Source organism: Pelecanus crispus, chromosome 10, assembly GCF_030463565.1.
Source record: "Pelecanus crispus isolate bPelCri1 chromosome 10, bPelCri1.pri, whole genome shotgun sequence".
In the NCBI taxonomy this organism is placed as follows: domain Eukaryota; kingdom Metazoa; phylum Chordata; class Aves; order Pelecaniformes; family Pelecanidae; genus Pelecanus; species Pelecanus crispus.
Window position 1 is genome coordinate 31535744 of NC_134652.1, and position 22930 is coordinate 31558673.

The following is a 22930-nucleotide window of genomic DNA, read 5'->3' on the forward strand; positions in this document are numbered from 1 at the left end:
GAATGTGAAGAAACACATTCAGATGAATGAAACAGTCCAAAGACATTGACATCACTGAAAACAGCATCCAGTGTGATGTTTGCAATGAAACCTTCAAAGAGAGCTCTGGAGACATTTATTTTTGCCCCATCCACGTAGACACCAATTGCAGCTGAAATCAAGACCAAACATGGGCCAGTGCTACAAGTATTACATATGTACAAATACATATATAACATCATAACCAGCAACTATCAACAGCTTTTGAACATCTTTGCTCAGACAGACAAGTGTTCCATGCTAGCACAGTTGTAACAATTACCCTGTGACTTTTGGACCTTAAAAACAATGGCAATATTTACCAGTTAAATAAAACAGCATCTCGCCTGATACTTTAGGACATAGTTAAGGGTGTGGGTGGGTGGGGAAAACAACCCAAAACAGGATAAAAGACAACGAAGCCCCATTCAAAGAAGATGAATCGTTTCCCTTAGAATAACGCACTTACCCATCATGTTGAAATCCAGAGTTACGTTTTCTCAGGCAGCCTGAACACTTCCCCATTTATAGGCCACCTATTGCTTTCTCCCTCCATTCCCTGCTCTTTTTCCCCACTCTGGAAAGACCTATGAGCCCGTACACAACCGGCCCATTTTGCCCACCTGGTAGCGGCAGGGCCCTGAGCCAGACTTGCGCACGTGGAGCTCACGGAGGGCGCGTGGAGGGTGCCGGGTGCAGAACAAATCACAGTCAGGTAGACATGGCCTTTCCTCACCCCTGCTGCAGCCAAATGTTGCCACAGCATTTCACAGTGGCCTAAGTGAGCACACAGGTGTGCCACAAACCACATCAGCTTTCTGACCCTGATTTTTTTTTTTTTTTTTTTTTTTTTTTAAAAACTGGCTTAGCTCTCACTACATCAGATCATCAGTCCAGCCACACTGATCACTAACGTCGGCACAGGGAGGAAACAGAAGACCACTCTGCAGAAACACAAATTTACTAGTGGCATAAACCCAGCGCAAACTTGCACATGCGCTGCCCTTCTTCCTAAGACTTTGGCAATGGCATGTAGTCCTATATCCACTTTCCGAAACTCTACATTTCACACGTGCAATGCTGGCACTGACTCTCCAGGGTACACAGAAATTCTTACATGTACATATACATCCCTACAGAAGAGACACAACACTGCGTGTGTACACACTAGAGGGGCTCTACTTCCTACATGAGCTCATGCAATGGCATCGTATTTTGTGAATCAGCTAATCAGGAATGGATTACCCACGTGAAACATGGATATAAACACAGCTCACTTAGTAGATACTTAGGGACCTGAAACAACTTTTTTGCGCGTGTTGGGCAGAGAAGACCGCTTTGCCTAACTTTGCTTGTAAAAAAGTAGATGCATAATTTATAGGAAAGTAATTTTATTCAAAAATACCTATTGTAGATTCTGAGTTGATCTGAGATATTTTCATTTGGAAATTCAAAGGAAATCTGCACCTGAATATACAAACAAGAAAGCATGAACTTTGCAGCAGAGACCCTGCTATGAATATACAGAAAATTGTTAGACAAGCAGAGAAAGGATTAGGATAGAAATGGAATTACCATCCACTATTTTTGGCTTAGCTTCAGATAGCTTATGAGAGGATATAGGCTGCTTTCACTAATTCCACTGAACTACTTTAAAGCAACAAATGTGTATTTTGCTATGACTTATGATTAAAGTTGCGACCTATTTAAGGCACTAGTAAATTTAATATTAAATATCATGTATGCTATCAGTTGAAAGACACTCACTGGTAAATTGATTTCAAAATTCTTCAGTATTTTTGTATTCCATGCATGTACTTTTAATTACAATTTTGACAACAAACACAAGTGGGTATCAAGTGGAATAATTCCTTACAATCATGTCAAGATATAGAGCAAGCTTTCATGTAATATAGTAATACCACATGATATTTCAATACGATCATATTTAGCTCCTGCATTATGTGTTTGCTAGTGATTGCTTTCTTCCCTGCATTGGCAGGCCTCAGAAAAGTGATATGATAAACAAGATATCTACAAAACAAATCATAGTTTTCATAAGGAGGATAGTCACTGGGGATATTAACATAAGATGACGTGTTGATAACAAAAGAAATCTGGCCATGCTTGCATTTCCTCCAACAGGCAAAGGAAGAAACTACAAAATGCCATAAAAGTAACACAGCTGCTGGATGCTTTATCCCAGGGAAAGGATTCTTTGAGAAGCAAAAATTTGCACCACAACTTAGCAAGTTACACAACACTGACCATGCTCTTTCATAAGTACTCTGTTACTATAGTAACTAAACATATTGTGATGCAGTATGAATCGCCTAACACACTAAACAATACAAATTAGTTGCAGAATTTGGGAAGATACAAAGAGAAATTGCATTTAAAATTTAATACTATTTGCTAGAAAAATACGTGCAGTGCCAGAGACTTATTTCTGTAAGTTTTCCACAGTTTAATTTTGCTTTATATAACTGTGATGGTCAACCCACAAATCAACAAGACTTGTAATAGTGGCTGCAAGCTGTTTCACCCTTCTTCACTTTGCTGATCATACAATCAAAAAAAATTTGTTCTTTTCTTCATATATTTCATTTTATGCTTTCAAACCCAGCATCTGACTGCAAAATAAGTGATAAAATCAGAGCCAGTTTCAGAGGTGAAAGCATTAATATGCAAGCATGGAATTTGGAAGAGTTAAGTGATTTGATCTGTACCAAAGTTTTTGAATTACGATTATTAATTTCGCGTACTGACCAGGACTCTCCATGGTGAGCACCAGCACTTTTTGAGAAGAAATGCAGCATTAAGGGGTTGCAAGGTCTTTGCCCAGAATTCACTCTTTCATTTGCATCATTCTCACCCTGCTGTGCATCAGCACTTGGTAACCTGTACAATAATCGGCCTTGTAAGACAAACAAAATTTCTGCAATAGCACCAAACTCCAAGACAAACATATGTATGCTTTATACAAGGAGAATAGCGTGATTTTAATTAACTTAGGAGACTTGCTTGAATAGAAGGCTGCCATATGTAGGTTCTTAACGCTATTTAATCCTATTACAAACACCATGGTTATAAATTTGAAAAGGCAAGAGCAGTCTGTGGTTAAAATGACAGAACTTTAACTACAACCTAAGGGGTAGCTGTCACTTAGCCATAAACACTGCTGATGCCCGCCTGGGACACAAGACAGCACACAGAGAAATAACTACATTTCTGCGTAAACAGCCAAGTTACCTTGGGTACCAGAAGCAATGTAGCATATTCACACAGTGCTTTCTTCAGGCCTGGTATTTTAAGCAATGTGTCTTGCTTATTGGCACCTACGACTGAACTTCTAAGACAGATGTTTACCTTGGTAAAATGACATAAAGGAACATCATCTAATATGACATTAATTTCTTTTAGAGCTGAACTCATTTTAAAGAGGCTCATACCACCAAAATAAAAAAAATAGGGTATGGTCATGTCTAAAAATTTGTCCCTGCTTGCCCACATTGAGAATTGCTGGTAACTTGCACAAGATAAGAAAGATCTGTTTTGCACTTACACAAAGATTGACATGCTAGTATTATGAGACCTGATGGCCTCTCCCTAACTACACTCCCCCGAAAGAAATAGTCCATTAACAGTAATCACTAACATCTACTGTTGGGCGGGGGGAGTCAAACCACTTGACCAGCATTCGCAAAACAGGATTAGCCATGGTAAAAAGCTTAAAGATTCAAGCGTCTGGGATTAGGGGCTTTTTTGGTGTTTTTAATTGTTATTTTATTTTGGTGAGGTATAAGGGAAAGGAAGAAATAGAGAAGTTACAATAAGGGAAAAGGTATCACTCATCAGAGAACTTAAGGAATTTCTCTGAATTCTGTAAATACAACTATATCAATGGAACTAGATCAATATAGAATCAGGTTGAGACCCCAATTACTTAACCTTTAATCCATCAGCTTCCTTCAGGCTTTGCATTTTGGCATAGCATTATAAATTAACTATGCCTTGTTCAGTTCAATCTGCTAATGCCCACTCGTAAATATTTTGGGTCATTTTATATTTCCAAGTGGCAGACAGATCTACAGGACAGACTGATCTGGGCATCTACAAATACCATCAGATGCACATGACAGACAAGTGCATACTGTGTATGGGAATGGACAGGATTATTTTTCAGTTCTGCACCACTAGAAGCACCAGTGACAGCGGTGCGTGTCACTGGGACCGTAATTCACTTGTAGGAAGAGGAGTACATTTGACAGGCTAGAAAATACGAGAGCAGAAGAGTTATGACTCCCAGTGCACAGCAAAGCAAAAGCACAGATCATGTGTGTTTTATGTATGTATAAGCTGACCAGTCACAGCTTTTCTTTCATTTCTGTTAATTATCACTTTGTCTATCAGGCTTTTCTGAAAGACTTTTTTCCCCATCTGAAGCTGAGCACACTGGACAGACATCTCTGCATTGACTGGAAACAGGATGAAAAGGAAAGAGTCCCCATTTTACTGAGTATTAATGAACCTCAGCTATCTCCTTACTGAGGACCCAAGCAGAGACCTCTTCCCCCAAATGCTGAAGTTGCCATGGGTAGCCTAGTTGCCAGTGACCTCACCAATAATAAAATAGTTGCCATGTCAGACAGTGAATAGATTCAAACATTTGCTGATATATTCACCTTAAGGCAGAATGACAAGACCATTGTGCCCACAGTTATCCCAACAGCATAAGAAAAGTCACACAAGAGGATGAGCATTCGCTTTTAAGAAACAGCAGGGGCAGCCCACACCCCTGGTAGAGTCCGAGTCAGGAAAGAAGAGCTGGAAACTCTAAATTCTAAAATGAAAAAGGCTAAAATGGGAGTGCCATGAGAGAAGAGCCTGAGGAGGATGAACCGAAGGACACTATTTTAATGAGAACTTTAATTGAATTCCCAGGAAGGACAATTCACACAGGGCTGTAAATAAATTATTGGGAAACCAGAGAGGGATGCACCCTATCACAAGGGAGGCATGTGTTGGGATGTAGTCCTGACACCACCACATGATGCACCATGCAACTACACGTCCTCTTCACCACCTTTCTTTACTCAGTCATCTGTCCCAGAAACAACTGCAAAGATCTCTTAGGATTTTGATCTTTTTTTAGAAGAAATTTATAAGCAAAACATTATTCCCACTATGTCTCCATGTGCACATAGACCTACCTCAGTGTACAAGCTGCCCTACAGTACACCTGACAGAGCTAAAATACGAGATATCGTACAGTCGTATTTGATGCTCACTGTTAGTATTTGATAGCTCACTTCTTTAAAGCTTATCTTTTCAGTCAGAAGACTTAAAACTTTTTCATTACAAATGAAATATGCTGATATGGTCATATAATCAGCTGTCTCCAGCAGCTGGGGCTTTAAAAAAAAAAAAACCAAACATCAAATATTATGACAGCAGGCAACACTGACCTAGAATCATGCCTGCAGTGTGTGCCTACAGAAGTGGTACATTAATATAATTGCCTTTCTGGTTTAAGCAGAACAGAATTATGCAAAATGAAACTGTTAATTCAGCTGCCAGGTTTATACTGTTAAGAATTGCTGGCCGCTGATATCCACTGGCAGTACAAAAGTCCTGCGAGAAAAACATTTCATGATTTCTTTAGGAATTAATCTTTTATGTGCAAAATTTGCAGTGACCTATCTACATTTGGATTTATTTCAGAGAGACAGACACTAGTGAGCCTTTTCCTTTTCATAGCAAAGGATCAAATCCTATTCCATCACACATACCAATCTGGAGGGGACAGGGTCAGTCTGGTATCGAACACCTCATCCTCCTCAGAGCTCCATTTTGGGTCCACTCTTCAGTCCTGAACAGACTACCCCCAAAGCAAACCCACTGATCTGGAACTCTGCAAAGACTCATGGCCACAGCTTTCTCGGCAAGCCTCTACCCATCAGGGGCCCAAGCCTGCAAACTGTGTGAATCACAGTTGCCTGTGAAGCATCATGAACTCACAAATTATACAGAAAACCAAAAGCCCACTTCCAGTCTCACAGCAAGGGAGTACACCTCCCTATTAATGCAAACTTCACAAGAGGCCAGCAGTTTGCACATCCAGCAAACTCCACCCAAACTGGCTGAGTGATTAAAATATCTACTTGTAAATTCATGTGTTTTAGGAGAAAATATTCAAATCATAATTTTTTGCTCTTTGCTTGAAAGCTTAGTAGCAACAGTTAGAAGGAAGATATGACCTCATCTTGGCTTAGCCTCTCTGCCCTATAGATATCCTAGCTTTAACTTCAGCATTCAGCACTCCAGCTGGTTACTTTTGAATACGAGGGCAATGTCAGGTTCACCTGACAACTGAACGTGCATCTGACACCTGAAGCTCTGTCACACAACATGTGCAACTCTACGGACAGTTAGTGTGCACGTGCTCTGTGCTGACTGGAAGGAGGTGGCCAAGAGCGCAGAGCTGAGCCTCCATCTAACACACCCAGCCTCCCAGAAAAGCTCGCTCACTTGGGCTCAGTGTTATGCCGACAGAGATCAAAGCTTTATAACTAGTTACGGTGGCAGACAAAGCAAACTCAAATCTGCCTTAAAAATACTGACTAGATATAGCCGCAAGTACACCAGCTTTTCATGTTCACATTTCGTCTTTAATAGAAGGATGGCAATTCCCACAGTGGCATCAGACAGGAATAATGGTGACAAACAAAAGTGACAGTAATCTGAAGCTCTCCAAACATCTGTTAGGATAAAGGAAGACAATATTTACAGATTGAAAGGTGTCCCACCAAAACAATCAAAGATGGCTCATTCTTCTTCTACATGTAATAGTTAATTTCTTTCCTGCCTAAAAAACCTGGCAACTTATCTAGCAAGACCTAGTAATTTACCCTCATTTCTTGTTCCCTTATTTTTCCCTGTGATTGAACACTATGCAAGGGCTACAAAAAAACCCTTTAATCCTTTATTTAAATGACGGTGTTTATGAACTGCGCACAAAACATTGGAGAAAAGAAAGATTCAAAAAGGCAATCTGTCTACCTCCAGAAGCTGCTCTCAGCAGTGGTAGGGAAAAGACAGACTTGTAGATCGTAGACTGACAGAAAACTGACTTCTAGATTATAATAAACAATTGCTCAGTCATTAAAAAGAGGAAGCAATTGCCTTCTAATGCTGTCTGTGTTCACTGACATACTGTATGACCTTGAGGAAGTCATTCACTTTGTGACTCAGTTTACTCATCTGTGACTCAGGGATTAGAAGCAGAAGACCCTGATGCAGGTATTTAAAGGCTTAATTCATGATTGCAGGGCACTCTGAAATCCCAGAATGAAAGATTTTAAATATAAGACATTGAGAAGAATGTATTCTGGCCCTTCTTTTGTAATACTTGGTTTGAAAGAAATAAATAGAGCATCTCTATGTGAAATTCTTGTGGCGCTTGCAGAAAACTCGTCCTACCGGTAAGGTTCAGACACTATCCATGCCTCAGAAGCATCTGTTTAAAGCATCCCCTCCTCCAGCTTCCCAGCATCAAGTGAGGATGAGTAATCTTAAGGATTTCAAATACATAAGCCCAGTATTAACAGAATCGATCAAATTAGGTGTCATATGTATATATTGTATGTATAATATGCATGCTAATAACATGCATCTTATATATGTATGGTATATTAAGTAGCAATGATTTGTTATAATAGATCCATTATACCTTTATAAGCAGAGCTGTCACAACTGCAGACCACGTTGTCCTGCAGTGCTGCATTCACTTCCAAGCTTTTATTTCACTATCATGAACTTTTCATGAAAAACTCTCTGGCAGAGAGATTCTGTGACAAATTTAAGCCTTCGATTCACACTGCAAGCAGTCTTTTATACATCTTTAAGCTGGAAAAGAACTGGCAATCTCTATCCAGAGGGATAAGTGGTACTACAGACATATAATCAAGTGAGTATTGAAAAGGACTAAAAAGAAGACTCTCTAATCATGTTTCATAGTGTTGCTAAAAGTCCCCATTGTCCGACTGTAGTATAAGCTAGCTTTGAAACTAGATAAACAAAGAATATGGGAGGAACTAGGAAGAATGTTTCCTTTTCAAACTTGGTATTCTGTCATTAATAACAGTTATTATGTCAAAGTGCAGTCTGTCTCTCTCAAAAAAGCAACTGTCCCAATTACTCTGTGGTCTAATCAGACCTATGTGGGAAACTATTATCTATAGTTTTCAGAAAACATCTGAAAGTGATGAAAGGGAGCATCTCTCTACTCTCTCAGGACTGAGAGAAGAAAAACATTAGACCTTGGCTAGAGGAGAGCCCATGCTCACAAGATACTATCCAAAGCTTTTTTGACACCAGAGACCTTAAGAAAAGAAAACCAAGACACAGTGAAGCAGCAGACTAAAGCTTGCAAATGTTTTGTCAAATCTGAGTATGTGAAGAACTTCCTCCAGAGCTTATGTTTACACCCTGCTCTATGTAAATAAGCAACTTCCCCCTCCTCTTGCTTAATCTAAACCACAAAATGAGCTGCAGAAGTCTCCACTTCCTTATTAACATTTAATAATGTCAGAAACACAAACAATTGAGGTATAAATTCGGAACAACAAGAGCTGCAAGACAATGCAGCTTCCTGTCACCACCAGGGTAGAGGAAGATCCCACCTGCACGACATGGGCAGCTAGTGGATAACTCTTTAAGCATCTGCTGTTAATTGCTAGCAACAAGATCCTGATTATAAAGAATTAAGTCTCTGTTACAGGAATTCTTTGCTTTTCAAACATTGGTTTGACCATATTCAACAATGAAGTGGAAAAGCCCCTAAGAAACCTGATCTGACCCTCATAGCTGTCTCTGCTTGGAGCAGGAGGTTGGAATAGATGAGTTCCCAAGGTCCCTTCCAAATGGAATGATTCAATGATTTTTTTTTTTAATTGTTTTCATAATTTTGTGCTTTTATCTGTCATCGCCAATGACAAGTTTTCGTATAGCTTCTCATCCTGAGCCTCAAAAGAAGCTGGAATGTGCAACCATTTTGCAATACTAAACAATTTGTTTAAATTGATTAGTGGAATGTGTACCTTTTAGTGAAACAAGGTATAACAGGAATGACTTTTGAAAGGAACCACAAAAGTGATCCCTGTATTCTACAGGCAAAGCGATACATATGAGGGATGCAGTGAACTCCAAAAGTTTCTTTCCAATCTGTTAGCACCCTTCTTGTTACTAAATCAACAAGAGCACTCCATCCCCCTTCCACAGTTTAGAGCCCACTGAGAACCAAATAAAACTGCTAAAACAAGATGTATCTTTTTCATTGACAATGTTTCAAGATGTACTTATCCACCCTGTTCAGTCATAAACGCCGAACTTTCCAAGCAGATTCTTTGCAGAAAGCAATAAAATAATTTTAAAAGTAAAAAAAAAAATATCCAGTTTAGAAGAGTTAGGGTGGCTTTGTGCATTCATCACTTCTCCAATTTCCATGTCAGGTTTGCTTAGTGTGAGCTGAAAAGGAAGTTGGATCTTTCAGTTCAGCTCAGATGAACTGTTTCTGTCAGTCTTATTCACTATTGACTAGAGTAAAGCTCTGCAAGTCAAATGAAGGTCTTACAACACCTCAATCCCATCAACCTTCATTTGCACACTCAGGTGTGCCCTTGCTAAGGCTTAATTAGCAAATATTCTGCAGGTGGAGAAATACTCCTGCTCCTTTCTCCATTTTGTATTAACTCCACCCTGTGCAAGAGTTAAGCCGTAATTTTGGAAGACACACTACTTTAAAGATGCACACAGGGCCAGGCCAGTTTAAAGGTGCTTTCTTACGATGACTTTTTGGTGCAGAATGACGCTTAGATATAACTCACATGCTTAATGCTCACACTCAACACCATGCTAGCAAAGACCTGGCTGATGTCAACTTCATTTAGTGAGCCTCTCCCTATTCCCATGCTCTAAGTATACATACCTAAGCAGCCCCAAAGTGATTTTTTTTGTGGTTCCTGTTGCTAAAGATAATTTCTCTGAATGGAACTTTATTCTGAAGAACTTTAACAGCTTTTGTAAAGGAAAGAGATCACCTTCTTACCCATCATCCACTAAGGAATCAGAGGATACTCCTGAAGGACAGTTCTTAACATATATATAAACTATCAGCTGCATAACTTTAGATTAATTCAATAGTTGTAATGCATCCATAAGAAATACTGCATCAAATGATCTTAACCAGAGAATGGCTCATTTAGTATGCTCAGTTCACTGCCTTCTCATTGTATCTCTCGTGCAGATATTCCTGACCACCATACTCCAACATTTATTTTCATTCTCCCCCTCTTTTTGCTTTTACAGAAAAGATCTCTCTTCACCACTGAAACACTCCCCACCTGCCCCAATGAAAAAAAAGACTATTAAGAGTTTGGATGATCCAGATCCTCCAGAATTTTAGTAGCCCAAAGAGAAGTGTTTTAACATCTGATACTGTATATGCATACAGCTTTACAGTTCACACCACCTAAAAAACCCCCTCTTACTACTGTACAATGAAACTGCAAGAATTCACCAAACGGCCGGTGCCCACAAACCCTATGGTGCTACTCACCGTCACAGAAAATAAAAAAAAAAAAAAAAAAAAAAAAAAAAAAAAGAATGCAAGGCTGACAAGGAAGGTAAAGTGTAACATCATTTGTTGCAGCCTATGATTCATGCTGTACTGTTGTTCTTGGGCCAGAATGGTTTGGGACTACAAGCAATGAAATATCACATATGTCTGCCAAACATACAAACTTTTGTTTCTTTTAGGAAGTAAGAGAATTGCCCAACTACTTGAGGGTCACTTGCAAAAATAAAATTACGGCATATGATAACAAAAAGAAGATTTGTATTTTTTCAGATTCATTGAAAAAAACTACTTATAGAACATGGAAAATTAACAGACACCACTAGCAGCTCTCTGTCTAGTTCCTGAGTCTTTGAAAGCATCCTTCCTGGACTGCATTCTCCTGCAAATTGTATAACAGCTTGCAATATCCACATACAAGGGACCAGTCAAGTACACTCTATCCTCATTTTAAAACACTAACCATAGGGGAAAAGAATGGAGAATTCAGCCTCTTTAATCTCCAGAAGGGTTGCTGAAGAAGGAAGAGGATTCTGCTGCTGTTCTGCACAGAACTAACCAGCCTGCAGACAGGTGTAATGTTATCTCACTGGTAGAGCAAATACCTCTGCTCATCTGGAGTGTTTTAAAGCTACCTCCAATTTACCCTTTGTCATTGCCCTTAACAGAAAGAAAATTAAACTTCAGAAGTATAATGATCAATAAAAATTTTTGTCTGTTCCACCCTCCCTCATACACTCTTATGTTTCAAGTGTATTTTTTGTGTATGTATGGTTTACTACAGAAGGAAAAATGTGGATTTGGTATGGTTATCTAATGGGGAATTATCACATTTGGTATTATAAACCAGCTCAGACATCACAAGGCTATATGCAGTTTACTGCTCTTGTTTATGCAGGCCTAGCTAATTGTCAGATAAACTAAACTGCAATTACAGTTCTCTCTAAAGTACAGTTAAGAAAAAAATGTCTGGTTGGTAAAAAACAACAAAACCCTATAATCAGAGTGTTTTACAGAGTAACTGAACCACAACATGAAAACCTGAAGCCCTCATCTGATCCACCCTCATAAATGAAACCTTCCCCAAACCCAATTCTTTTACACAAAGACTCTGTGTAGAGGAGGTCTTTGAACTCAGATCTTACTGCAATCTAGGTCCTGCAAACATTCAGACATGTGCTTAACCTTAAACATGCAAACAACTATTTGCAAGCTTTAATCAATATCTTGGTGCAAGGAAATCACCGATACTTTTGTATCAGATGATTACTTTGAAGCCTGAGTCACTGGAAGAGAGGTAGATTTTGGTCTTTATATGGTCCATCTTATTTATGCACAAGATCAACATCTTACAAATTATATTTATCCAGTGGTTATCTTTCCAATCATCTTTCATGCTTAGGGTTCTCTAAACAGAAATTACAGCTTGCTCTCCCCCTCCCTTTTAAACCTCTTCCCCTAAAATCCAGAAGTGCATCAGCACAAATTCTTACTTTTAATCATAGGAGGTTATAAACTACGACATATGCACAAAACACTCTTCTACTGTGGTTTCTGATTTAAAACATTTACTCTACTGACAATAAAAAGCCAAAGCAAATCAAATCTTTGACTTTGGAAAAGACGTTTCAGTTTAAGAGAAAATTTTATTGGTCATTCTAAATAGTGATTGATCATTTATCTAGGAACGAAGGGTGTAAAACAAAGCTGATATGCAGAAGGCACTGAAATATTCCTCAGTTTTTCTCTAGTGTTGGATATTAACTTCTTAGGAATTTAAAAAAACATGTGGTACACATGGCAGAAAAAACAAAGGAAACCATTCTCTGGCAGATTAGTACTAAAAGGTAACAATTTAAAGCAATGCAATTTACTCTTTTCTTTTTTTTTTTGTACCAAAAACCGAGCATACACACAAAAGATAATCAAAAGGCATCTTCGTAAACTTGCAGATGTGCAGAGGAATAAGATGAATAGGATTTGGGTTTTTTTCTCCCCCAGAGAAACAGTGACAAGTGTATTCCACAAACACTTGCTAAAAGACAAATACATACACATCTAAGCGAAAGACACCAGCACAACAAGCCCACCTTCTGCAGAACTATATTAAATTCAATTAAAGCTCAGAGCGATAGTTCCCATCATTTCAGTAAAAGAGAAACCTACAATTTCCTGGGCTTTTCAGCCCAGCTACCAACCCCCTGCTGCCGCCACAGCACTTACAGAAGCCTGGGTCTGTCTCTGTGCAGCTCCTCTCCCTTCCACTCATCTGCTTCGTTACTCTCAAAGACCTGCCGGCAAACCGGAGCGGGCTCGGTGCCCTTACGGGAGATGAAAGAGCGGGCAGTGCATGACTTGCGTGGTCCTTACCTTCCCCCTACTCAGAGACTGCACATCCAGCTTCCCTGTCCAAGTTACATGGAGGGTATTTAAAACAGATGCTCAGAAATCTGAGGAGAACAAAAGCCAAAAGAGTTCAGATTTCCTTTAGAAACTGGGCTCCTTGATCCGCCTGATGCTGTTGACACTAAGGTGAGTGTATGAGAAGGGGAAGGAGGAGGGATTGTTAGAGAGCATCAAAGGCAGGAGACCGGGAGATGGGGTTTCCTCTGCCTAGACGAGACGCCCCTTCCTGCCTCCCCCCTTGGCTGGAGAGGAAATAAAATGGAGCCTAGGAGGGAGGGAGAGAGATAATCCTGCAGCTTCATCTGATTAGAGGAACTGGGCCTGTGCAGAGCCAGCAATGCCGCCAGGGAAGCACAGGGAGGGGAGGTAAAGAGGGGCAGGAAGAGGAGGAGCAGAGGGGGAAAACCAGGAATGATAAGGATAAAAGGAAAATTATGAAAGGTATACAAGGGAACTGGCGCCTGGGCCAAGCCACCCTGGCTGCGTTCAATTTCTGCCCTCATGTAAATGTGAAATCACCAGTAGGAAACACCCATTGCTTCTGGTAATCCAGAGCAATTGGGAAAAACAACCAACCAACAAGAAACCTCCCAAACTCAGAACGCATCACTTGTATAGGGGTGGACTGGGAACAAAGACATCCCAATGGACTGGAAAGAGCGAGATTGTCTGTGCTGACTAGGGAGAAATGGAAAAAGCGGTATGCTACCCAGTTTGTCATGGACAGGACACAATTTAGAACAAATTTTCTGTTGCAAGTCATTTTCCAGAACCTGCTTCCCCTTACTAAAACAAATCTTAGCTGAACCAAAGTGACTAAAAAAAGTCTGTATCAGCTCACACGTCAGGGCGCTTGCAGCTGCGGCCTCGGCTGCCCTCCCACAAGTCCCACGCCCTGGCACCTACACTCCCGGTCGCGCCCGCCCTCCCGCGCCTGGCGCGGGCCCTTCTGGGCTGACGGCTGCCCACCCACGTGCGGCCGCCTGCCCCGCCGCGCCCCACGGGGGATCCCCAACTTGCGGGAGGCTGCGGCCAGTCTGGCCCTCGCTGCGCGCAAGCGTGAAGGCAGCACCATGCCCTCGCACTCGGCCTGACGCAGGGGCTCACCCGAGGGCACTGGCAGGGTCCCGAGGGTGCTGCTGCTGTTGAGCATCCCCTGTCCCATCCTCCCCCAGGAGGGAAACCCTGCCTCAAGGACACAGGCATCCAGGTCCCTCCCAGCTGCCAGGCGTGACCCGTGGTGCAGTGGGGAACATCAAGGATAGATATGGCCAGCGGAGTCTTGTTCCCATCCATGGTGGCCCATTTCTGTAAAGAATCTCCTCTTTCACTCACCTTTATCAGCTGCTACACACCATCTTTTCCCAAGCACCACTCCTTGTCTCCACATTGCGAGCCGCTTTTATTTCTTTCTGGCCTATTCCCCTCCATTCAAAGCTTTACACAAGGCAGGCTGGTTGGATCTCTGATGGGGCAAGGAGAAGGATGTCAAAACATCAGAAAATAACCCTTTCAAGTCCTCTTTCTTTCTGTTCAGGAAGGACTTAATACCCTTCTTGTAAAACACTTACACTACCTTCTCATTTTGTTCCTTAGTCTTCATGGAGTACCCTCCCATTGTGCCTAACTCAGCTGGGAGAGGGGGACCAAGACCGCCCTCCTGGTGCTTTTAGGAACACAAGATTGCTCCCCGAATCTTCAAAATGGGCTGCAAAACCAGTCATTTTCTATGTGCTTCCAAGCTCTGTTCCTAAGACACACACCCCCACACGCTCACTGAGCGATTACTCCTTTGGGCTACAGGTCAGGAAGCATTTCAGGGGTTAACAGCCACGCATGGGTCAGCAGCAGCTTTCCGGCTGCTTTATTTTAGTTACCAGCAATGAAGCAGAGTAGGCACTTGAAGTCAGCTGTTTGTGCTGACCTTGTGCATCCCTCCTGCAAGGCTGGAAACAGAAGTTCCTTGAACCTGTCCCTTCCAGAGCATTCTTATCTGCAGCATTCCCGGCAGCCCAGGATCATGCCCAGGCCTCTCCCCCCAATGGCACAGGACTGCGATGGTGCTGCAGGGAGAGGACAACTCTACAGCATTTTGCTTCCTTTCTTATTCTAGCAAAAGACCTTTGATTGACATAAGACACACTCCTGGCAGTCGTAGCTATTCCAACATTGTTCCATGGGTGCCAGTGGCCAGCTGTGGAACAACTCAGTGTATGAGCCTTCCAGCCAAACGCATCTTCCAAACTTGTCCCAAGTTGCCCAAACGACATCCCAAGAACATAGAAAGGATACAACGTGAGGATAATATTGCACTCCTCTTTTTCTTTAAACACTCTACAGGAGGAAGTTGCGTAGCTCTCTTGTCCTGGATTTGGTATGTCCAGCAAGGTTGACTGTTTTCATTAAAAGCATCAAAATGTGCTTACTGAAAGATAGTGGTGACCAACTTTTACCTCAACAGGTTGCATATCTGGGCATCCATAACAATGTGATTGGCATACAGCTTTATATTTTACATTTAATGAGAAAAGGTGTAAAAATATCTCAAATACAAATTTGGAGAATTTATTCTGTATCCTTTCTTTAACAAAGTTGACAGATGAAGGAAACGGAGAAGTCAATAGCCTACAGATACATTAGGCTAAATGCAGACAACGTTGATGAATTTCTTTTGGGAAGAAGGAAAATATTGTTTTTCAACAGGATTTTTGCAGAACAGTTCTGCCACTGTTACTCAGCCTGACTAGCATTCAGTGTTTCCCTAGAACTCCACCCAGGGTTTAAACATGTGAGAATGTGTTTTAATTTCATGAAATTAAAGTCCTACACCCAGCCACAGAAAAGAGCTTTCAAAATTCCTGTTTACTGATTTGGGTGTTTGAAGATCAGAAGAAAGCAAGCCACCAGCCCCATGACTTTTGAGTCACCTCATGTGAAGAAAGGCAGTCAGCTCTGCTTGCCTGCTGAAGAAGGGCACCACCAGGCAGAGCTGTCAGACCCACAGGCCAGTTTTTGTCACCCCAGCTCCATCCAGGCAATCAGGGCTTCCACATTCAAGAGAGAAGCAGCCCAGTCCTAGTCCAGAAGCCCTTTGTCTCACCTAAAATTCACTAACCGCACTTTGGCCAGCTACCCCTCTTCAGAAGAGGGTATGGCATGGGAAAACCACCCTGATCTCTTGGTTCCTCCATACAAGACCTAAAAACTTGCACTGAAGCCCTCCTCTCACCCCTTCCCATTTCTAACCCTACAGCCTTTCCTTGCACTCCCCAGACTCCTGTCATTTGCAGTAACTTTTTCATGCCAGGCAGGGCGATTTGGACCTGCCCAGACTGCGGCTGCTGAGTTCCTCCACCAGCCTTGAACCTCCGGAGCTCTGCTGCTGGCAGAGCAGCTCTTTGAGCAGGAAGGTTCAAGTGCCCCCGGGGGGAGAGTGCGCTGCTGGAAGTGCCTTTCTGAGCTGACTCACAAAAACGCTGCTTGCAGTTTGTTCATATCTCTCTCTCTGGGGGCTCTGTATGCAAACCCTGCAAGGCTGGTATTTGCTGTCTGTGTATTCAAAGCCACTTAAGCCAGTGAAACTGCACCTGCAGCCAGGCCAATTTTAGCTTAATGCATTTCTGGAATATGTTCTAGTCTAGCACAATAATGTAGCCCTCCAGGAACATTATGCTGTCTTGTGGGTAGCACTGCTCATCTGCCTGAATGTCATCTGCCACAGTCAATTTGGATATCTCCATTGTAAAGTATTTTTGAGTGTTTCTGAAGAGTAACAGCGCTTTAGTACAGTCTGAGAGTGCCTTCAAGATACTAACTGACACACCATAGCCAAACTTAACTTTTACTATGCCTATAACCAGTCAGAAGCTCCCTGCTCCAGATACTGCTAGCCCCTTACCGAAATTGGCATTCTGTATGCAGTGCCAGCTTTTCAGTTTTTGCTTGTGCTAGGACTCCCAAAAGAATTCCAGTCAGCCCGGTATAGGAGCAAGTGTTTTCACACCCACATGAGGCAATTGAAATGCATCTAAGACTTTGAAAACATAAAACTGACCATCCCCTTCCATTTGACCTGAGAAGCACAATTATTTCTCACATAGAATTTTACAAAGAAAGCAATCCTGTCAGATAAGCAATATCACAAAAACTTCAAATTAAAATTTTAGATAAACATGCATCAGCTGTAATTCAATGATAATTTACAGATACAATCCATCTGATCACATGTTGATGTTCTACTTAAGAAAGCAATGCCATTTATATATAAATGCTAAACTTGTATCTGCAACTCTAGACCATCTTCTCATGTACAGGAGTTCTTTAAGAAAATGAGTTCTCAAATTCTCGGGCTTCCCAGTACTGACTAATAACTAGACCCAGAAAGTAATGTTTAGGTATCTATGTCCAAATAATCCTCAGAATCATGACCTGCCTCTATTGTCATTTCCCCAAAGTGTAAACCAGTCTGTGTTATTTGTGCATTCCTTCCCCTTCTCCTACCGCCCCTGGCACTCATCAGACTCCACAGGAAAAACCTTACACTGCAGGGTTAGATGAGCACGAGCGCTAGGGCAGAGCGTGAATACGCTGGGGGTGTGTGTGTAAAACCACACCAACTCGAACTGGCCTTGACTGCTGTAGAACAATCTGCCCGGGCTAGTGTGCGTGAATGCTTTTAGCCTGCGTAAGGCAACACTTGGCGTTAACAACTTGAAGATCCACTGAGAATTAGGGAAAAAGTGAGAATGAATATGGCAATCTTTACTAGCAATTAGTCAGTATGGGGACAGGAGACCAGGGTCCAGTCTCTGTTCTAAGGCTGCTTTATTCATTTAATCCAATGAGCATGCTGTGTGGTGGATCATGTTTTGGATCGAAGATCCTTATTGCCTGAGTTGCACTACAAAGCATATGACAGCCTAATAAAAAGCCACTGTTAAAAAGCAGTAACAGCCTTACTCTTTAGGGACTCCACTATTCTATATTGAAGATAGATCAATAAAAAAAAGCCATTTTTACACATCTAATTAAGGATATGCCAGGTTGGGGGGGGGGGGGGGGCTGTATATCTATTTTTAGAAAAGAATAGCTGTCAGACACATTTAGAGTGTTTCTATGCAGTGAGCAGCACAATGACTTCTGCTTCTTCTGCCTGGGAGAAGATAACTGCTGATTAGACAGCCCAATTGTAGCAAGTATGGTCTATGAATAAGCCTCTATTCCGCAATTCTATTTTTCTGTGAAAAGGAAGATGGTTTGTGTGGGTTTCTCTCATCTGTTGGGTTCAGAAAGTCATTACGAAATCTGCCAGGTCATCTACATTCATCTTGCTTGGGAATAATGCTGTAACACTACTGACATGACTTTTTTCAAGGAGCAACATAGATGTAGTATTCTGTGGGATTAATCTTTTTGAAAGCTGTCAGGCTTTTTAGTACTGTGAAAACTGGTGGTTTTGAGCCATGTCATCTCCTTTCTTTTTCATCTTGGATTTAAGAGCAGCTTTCTCAAGAAAGTGGACCGGTTCTTTTGCCTTTGTTTTGCCTTGGCAGTTTGCCAGGCAGCCTGCTGATACAAGCAATCTCATCTATTTGAGAGACTTAGCAAATCTCTACACAGCACTATTTTTTTTGTTTGGTTATCAAACGAATAGGAAAAACAGCTGATTGTGGAGAATGCAAACAAGATGCCTCTTTTAAGCATGTTTTGTTATAAACCAAAGATTTCATGATGTGAAGCCTTGAATCTCATCTTAAGTCAAGGGACCGTCACATGGGCACTCTGCTCTCACTTCTCATTTTCCAAGATCTCATTTCCTCCCATGCACAACCACAGACCATCTCCCCTGTTCTCCACAGTTGCTTAATATCCAGTAGCAAAAAGCAATAAATAATTGCACAAAACCCAACAATTCAAGGCAGTTTTGAGGTAGTTCTAAGCTGCCTTTCATGCAACAAGGGCTTTAGCCTTTTTGAGAATTTAATCACACCTTTAGCTTCGCTCTGCATTTCATTGCTAGTCTTCCCTCTGTTCCATTATTCTCAACTGGAAAGGAGGCAAGCCAGCACCACAAAAGCCGGCAGGGCTCCCAGACAAAAAACAGTACAAAATGTTACACTTGGAGAAGTCACCAATAATTCTGTCTGACGTGTCTCGTCCACTAACACACTTTTGCAAATTTGGATCTGAACTCTTCAAAAACACATTCATGTATATACTAAACCTCTTTAGTTTACTTTTGCAAATGGTGTGATTCAAAAAAATTATTTGGTCTTTGGACGACAAATAGAAACAAGAGTATCAGAGTCTTTTCTAGATCTTAGCTGGTGCCCAGGACTGAGTGCTATGAACAAAGCCTGCTGTAGAGACAGTTAGCTCTACTTAATAGCAGTCAAGCATCTAAATAAAGACTTGAATGTTGACGCCTCAGTTCCTAGATGTAAAATGAGGAAATGGTATCAGCGAGAAGCTGGGGAAAGCACCAAGGAAAACACTGTGTGAGAGGAAAGGACTGCAGTCTGGGAGCATAATTTCTGACCCTGATGCACTTTGAAAAAACATAGCTCTGCAGCTCCAAGAAAGGCTTTGTTTTCCCATATTCCCAAACAATTTAGACCACAGTCGTCATAATGTAGTTGTCTGTTGGCCCCTTGGCCTGTGGATTACCTCCAGCCCACTCAACACACCTAATCCAACCTCCCTTTCCCCGGACAATAAGCTTGGGCAGCATACCCATCCCCATTGCTGCCCCACGCAGCAGAAGCCTTCTGATATTGGCTTCCCTGACTTCTCTCAGATGAGCAGAGAGGCTCATCCAGGATATGCTGGGGGGACAGTATGATGGAAGGAAGAGAGACGAGGGACAGAGGCTCCAGGAAAGCTGGGGGAATTTGAAGAGGATTTGGCTCTACTCCTGCGGCTGCCTATATTGGACCGTCATCATAAGAGGCATAACCCTTGGTTAAATGAAACAGAGACAAAATTATTATGCAACCAATATACCTGGGTGACATTCCAAATTAGACACAAGCTGAGAGCAACAGCACCGTACATTAAGTAAGGCTTGCACAAATAAGACCTATGAAGTAGTACACACAGATTTCAGAGCAGCCCCGCAGCCAGGCAGTAACGCTATTTCAAGCGTACCCAGTGCCAGAGGCAGTCCAGCGAGATGGACTGTAAGCCCCAGGCTAGCTCTGCCTGCAGTAATCTGCAGGGCTGACTCCGTGACAGATTGAAATGCAGTAACAGTGTTTATGCAACCAAATCTTGTCCTAATCTATTAGTTCATGTAACCTTTGCTCATGGACATACTGACTCCTAGGTCTCAGGAATCTAAAGAAAATCTCTGGTTTTAACTCTTTCCCATCCTTCAACCCCTGGCTGCCAAATAAACAAATAGATTGTCGGAGACCTCGTTCATTCTCTTTGAGGAAAAATTACATTGGTAGGGCAGAAAAAAGGTATCAACTAAAGTCCTAAAACCTAATGTACTTCTCCATACATACAACCACAGTTATATAGTAAGCTGGCTAATGGCAGGCAGGCATCCTTCAGATTAGCATTTCCAACCACAGAACATACCATTTGAGCCCCAGGCTGGGAAAGGGACAGAAATGGTTTACTTAGCTCCTAGGGGAAAAAAATATTGCTTTCTAGCATTCAGACATTACCTTTCTTTGTAAAGCAAGGCAACACCATCTGTGGGAATGACACTGATTCTTCTTAGCTTGAAAGATTTACTTTCATCCTTCCCGTATTTCTTGCATTCCCTAGAACATTTTCACATATATTTTAAGTGAGGAGCTAACAACAGGAACAGTGTGCAGCACTCTTGCTGCAGCAGTCGTAGTTCTAATGATTACTACATGAAGCGTGCCCACATCAGCTTATTTTGGCCCTTCCCAGCTGGGCTCTAACCTAGATTTGCAAAAGCATTTGAGTTAAGACGAAGCTTTTTTGGTTTTTTGGGGTTGTGGGGTTTTTTTTGGGTTTGGGTGGGGTTTTTTTTTTCTGCCAATTGAATAGTTCACATAACTGCTGCGATGCTGCCCATGTGATACCTGCTATCTACACTATACCTGATTTAATTTCTAACCCTTTGCAGTGAGGATTCAAGCACAGGCCAAAGCCGATTGGAATTAAATGTATTTGGAGCCAAATCCCATTGTATCAAGTGTATTTAGGAGAGGTCATTATGTATTTTTGATGCTTAGTAGACGCTATCAGTACTAGACAAATATTCTGTAAATAGATCAGGTATTCCTTATTATTTGCTGCAAAAGCAATATAAGACAGGTGCGGTGCCTTTTTCTACTATGTCCCTTTACACATTAGGATGGTCTCCGAGCAGATTCTGTGATCACATTGAACCGTTTATTCTGGCAGAGCCGTAAGCTGGGTCCAGGTAACACCAGTCATGTTTCAGCTCTGCCCTGTGCGGTGGTTGTTTGCAAAGGAAAGCCAGCAGTGGGAGCCCAAGGATTGTGCCTGCCCTGCAGTCTCCCGGCCACTGTGCAAAGAGAAAGGGATCGCTTCTGCAGATGAAATAAGGACTTCATTATAAGAAAAGTTTATTCTTTTTTCCCCTACACTCAGGATTTTAAAAATCTTTTTCTTACATCCTTGACCCTCAAGATCTCACTGTGCAAAGAGAAAGGGATCGTTTCTGCAGATGAAATAAGGACTTCATTATAAGAAATGTTTATTCTTTTTTCCCCTACACTCAGGATTTTTAAAATCTTTTTCTTACATCCTTGACCCTCAAGATCTCACTACAGTCTTGCCCAGGCTTTTGGGCACCATTGTTTGTTTGTTTTTAAAACCAAACATGTATAGGATGACATCTGTAAATCTGTTGGTGCTATACAGTTTTAGGTGCATGTGCCTGCAGAAACAACCATAAGTTAAAGCAAACAGATCTTCAGCTTTCAGTATCTCATTCCAGTTGTATATGTTCCCAAAAACAAACATAAAATTTTGCTCTCAGTTAAAAGTTTGCACCCCGTAAGGCTGTACCGATTGGGGCTATATTGCATGTGGTATAACTGCTATGCCAGATATATATGATTTTGTGCTTTCCTGCACTTCACCCAAATCTTAAGATGCATTCCTGCCTACAGATTCATCTGCTTGCTCAGCAATCCCTCCCCATTTGTCTTAGAGTCCTCATACCTTATTTACATCATGTCTGGCCTAAATCCATTATCTGTTGCAGAGGAAGTGAAAGTTAGGAAATGTTGCCTTAAAATAAAAACTAGTCCTGCCTTAGAGCAACATTTGTTGTTCATCGCTGCAGCTGTGAGCAGTTTATTTTGCATGTGTACATAAGTAATCTTGCAAGGTCTTCTCAAAGTTATTAAGTTTAGATTACTATTACCAAGGCTAGATGGTGCACAAAACCAGAACAAAAAGCCAGACATCGCCCCCAAAAAGCTTTAAGCCATGCAAGCCAGAGATTCACAAGTAATTTTTTCTGCAAAAATCTCTACAGGCTTTGTGCGCATCATCTGTGAGCTTGAAGCTTATTAACAAAAGTCATTTTAAAGGAACATTTTGTACTGTTTTTTCTTAAAACAGCAACAGCTGCTAACTTTCTTAATGCAATTTACGCTAGCAAAAAAACCCCACAACCATGAGAACACGTTCCAGTAAAAGCAGACTCGGTATTCCTGAAATTCCTATTGTAAAACACAGGAAGGAAAAGTCAATTGAAAGGAACAGAAGTTCACATTTTCTGCACTTTGTTTCGTACAGGAAAAAAAAAAAGGGGGTCACCTTTAAGAGAACTTTTTGGTTTGGTCTGTTGATTCACATCGAAGCCCCGCTTTGGACAGGAGGTGGTGCTAGAGCTTGGGTAAATTTTATTCC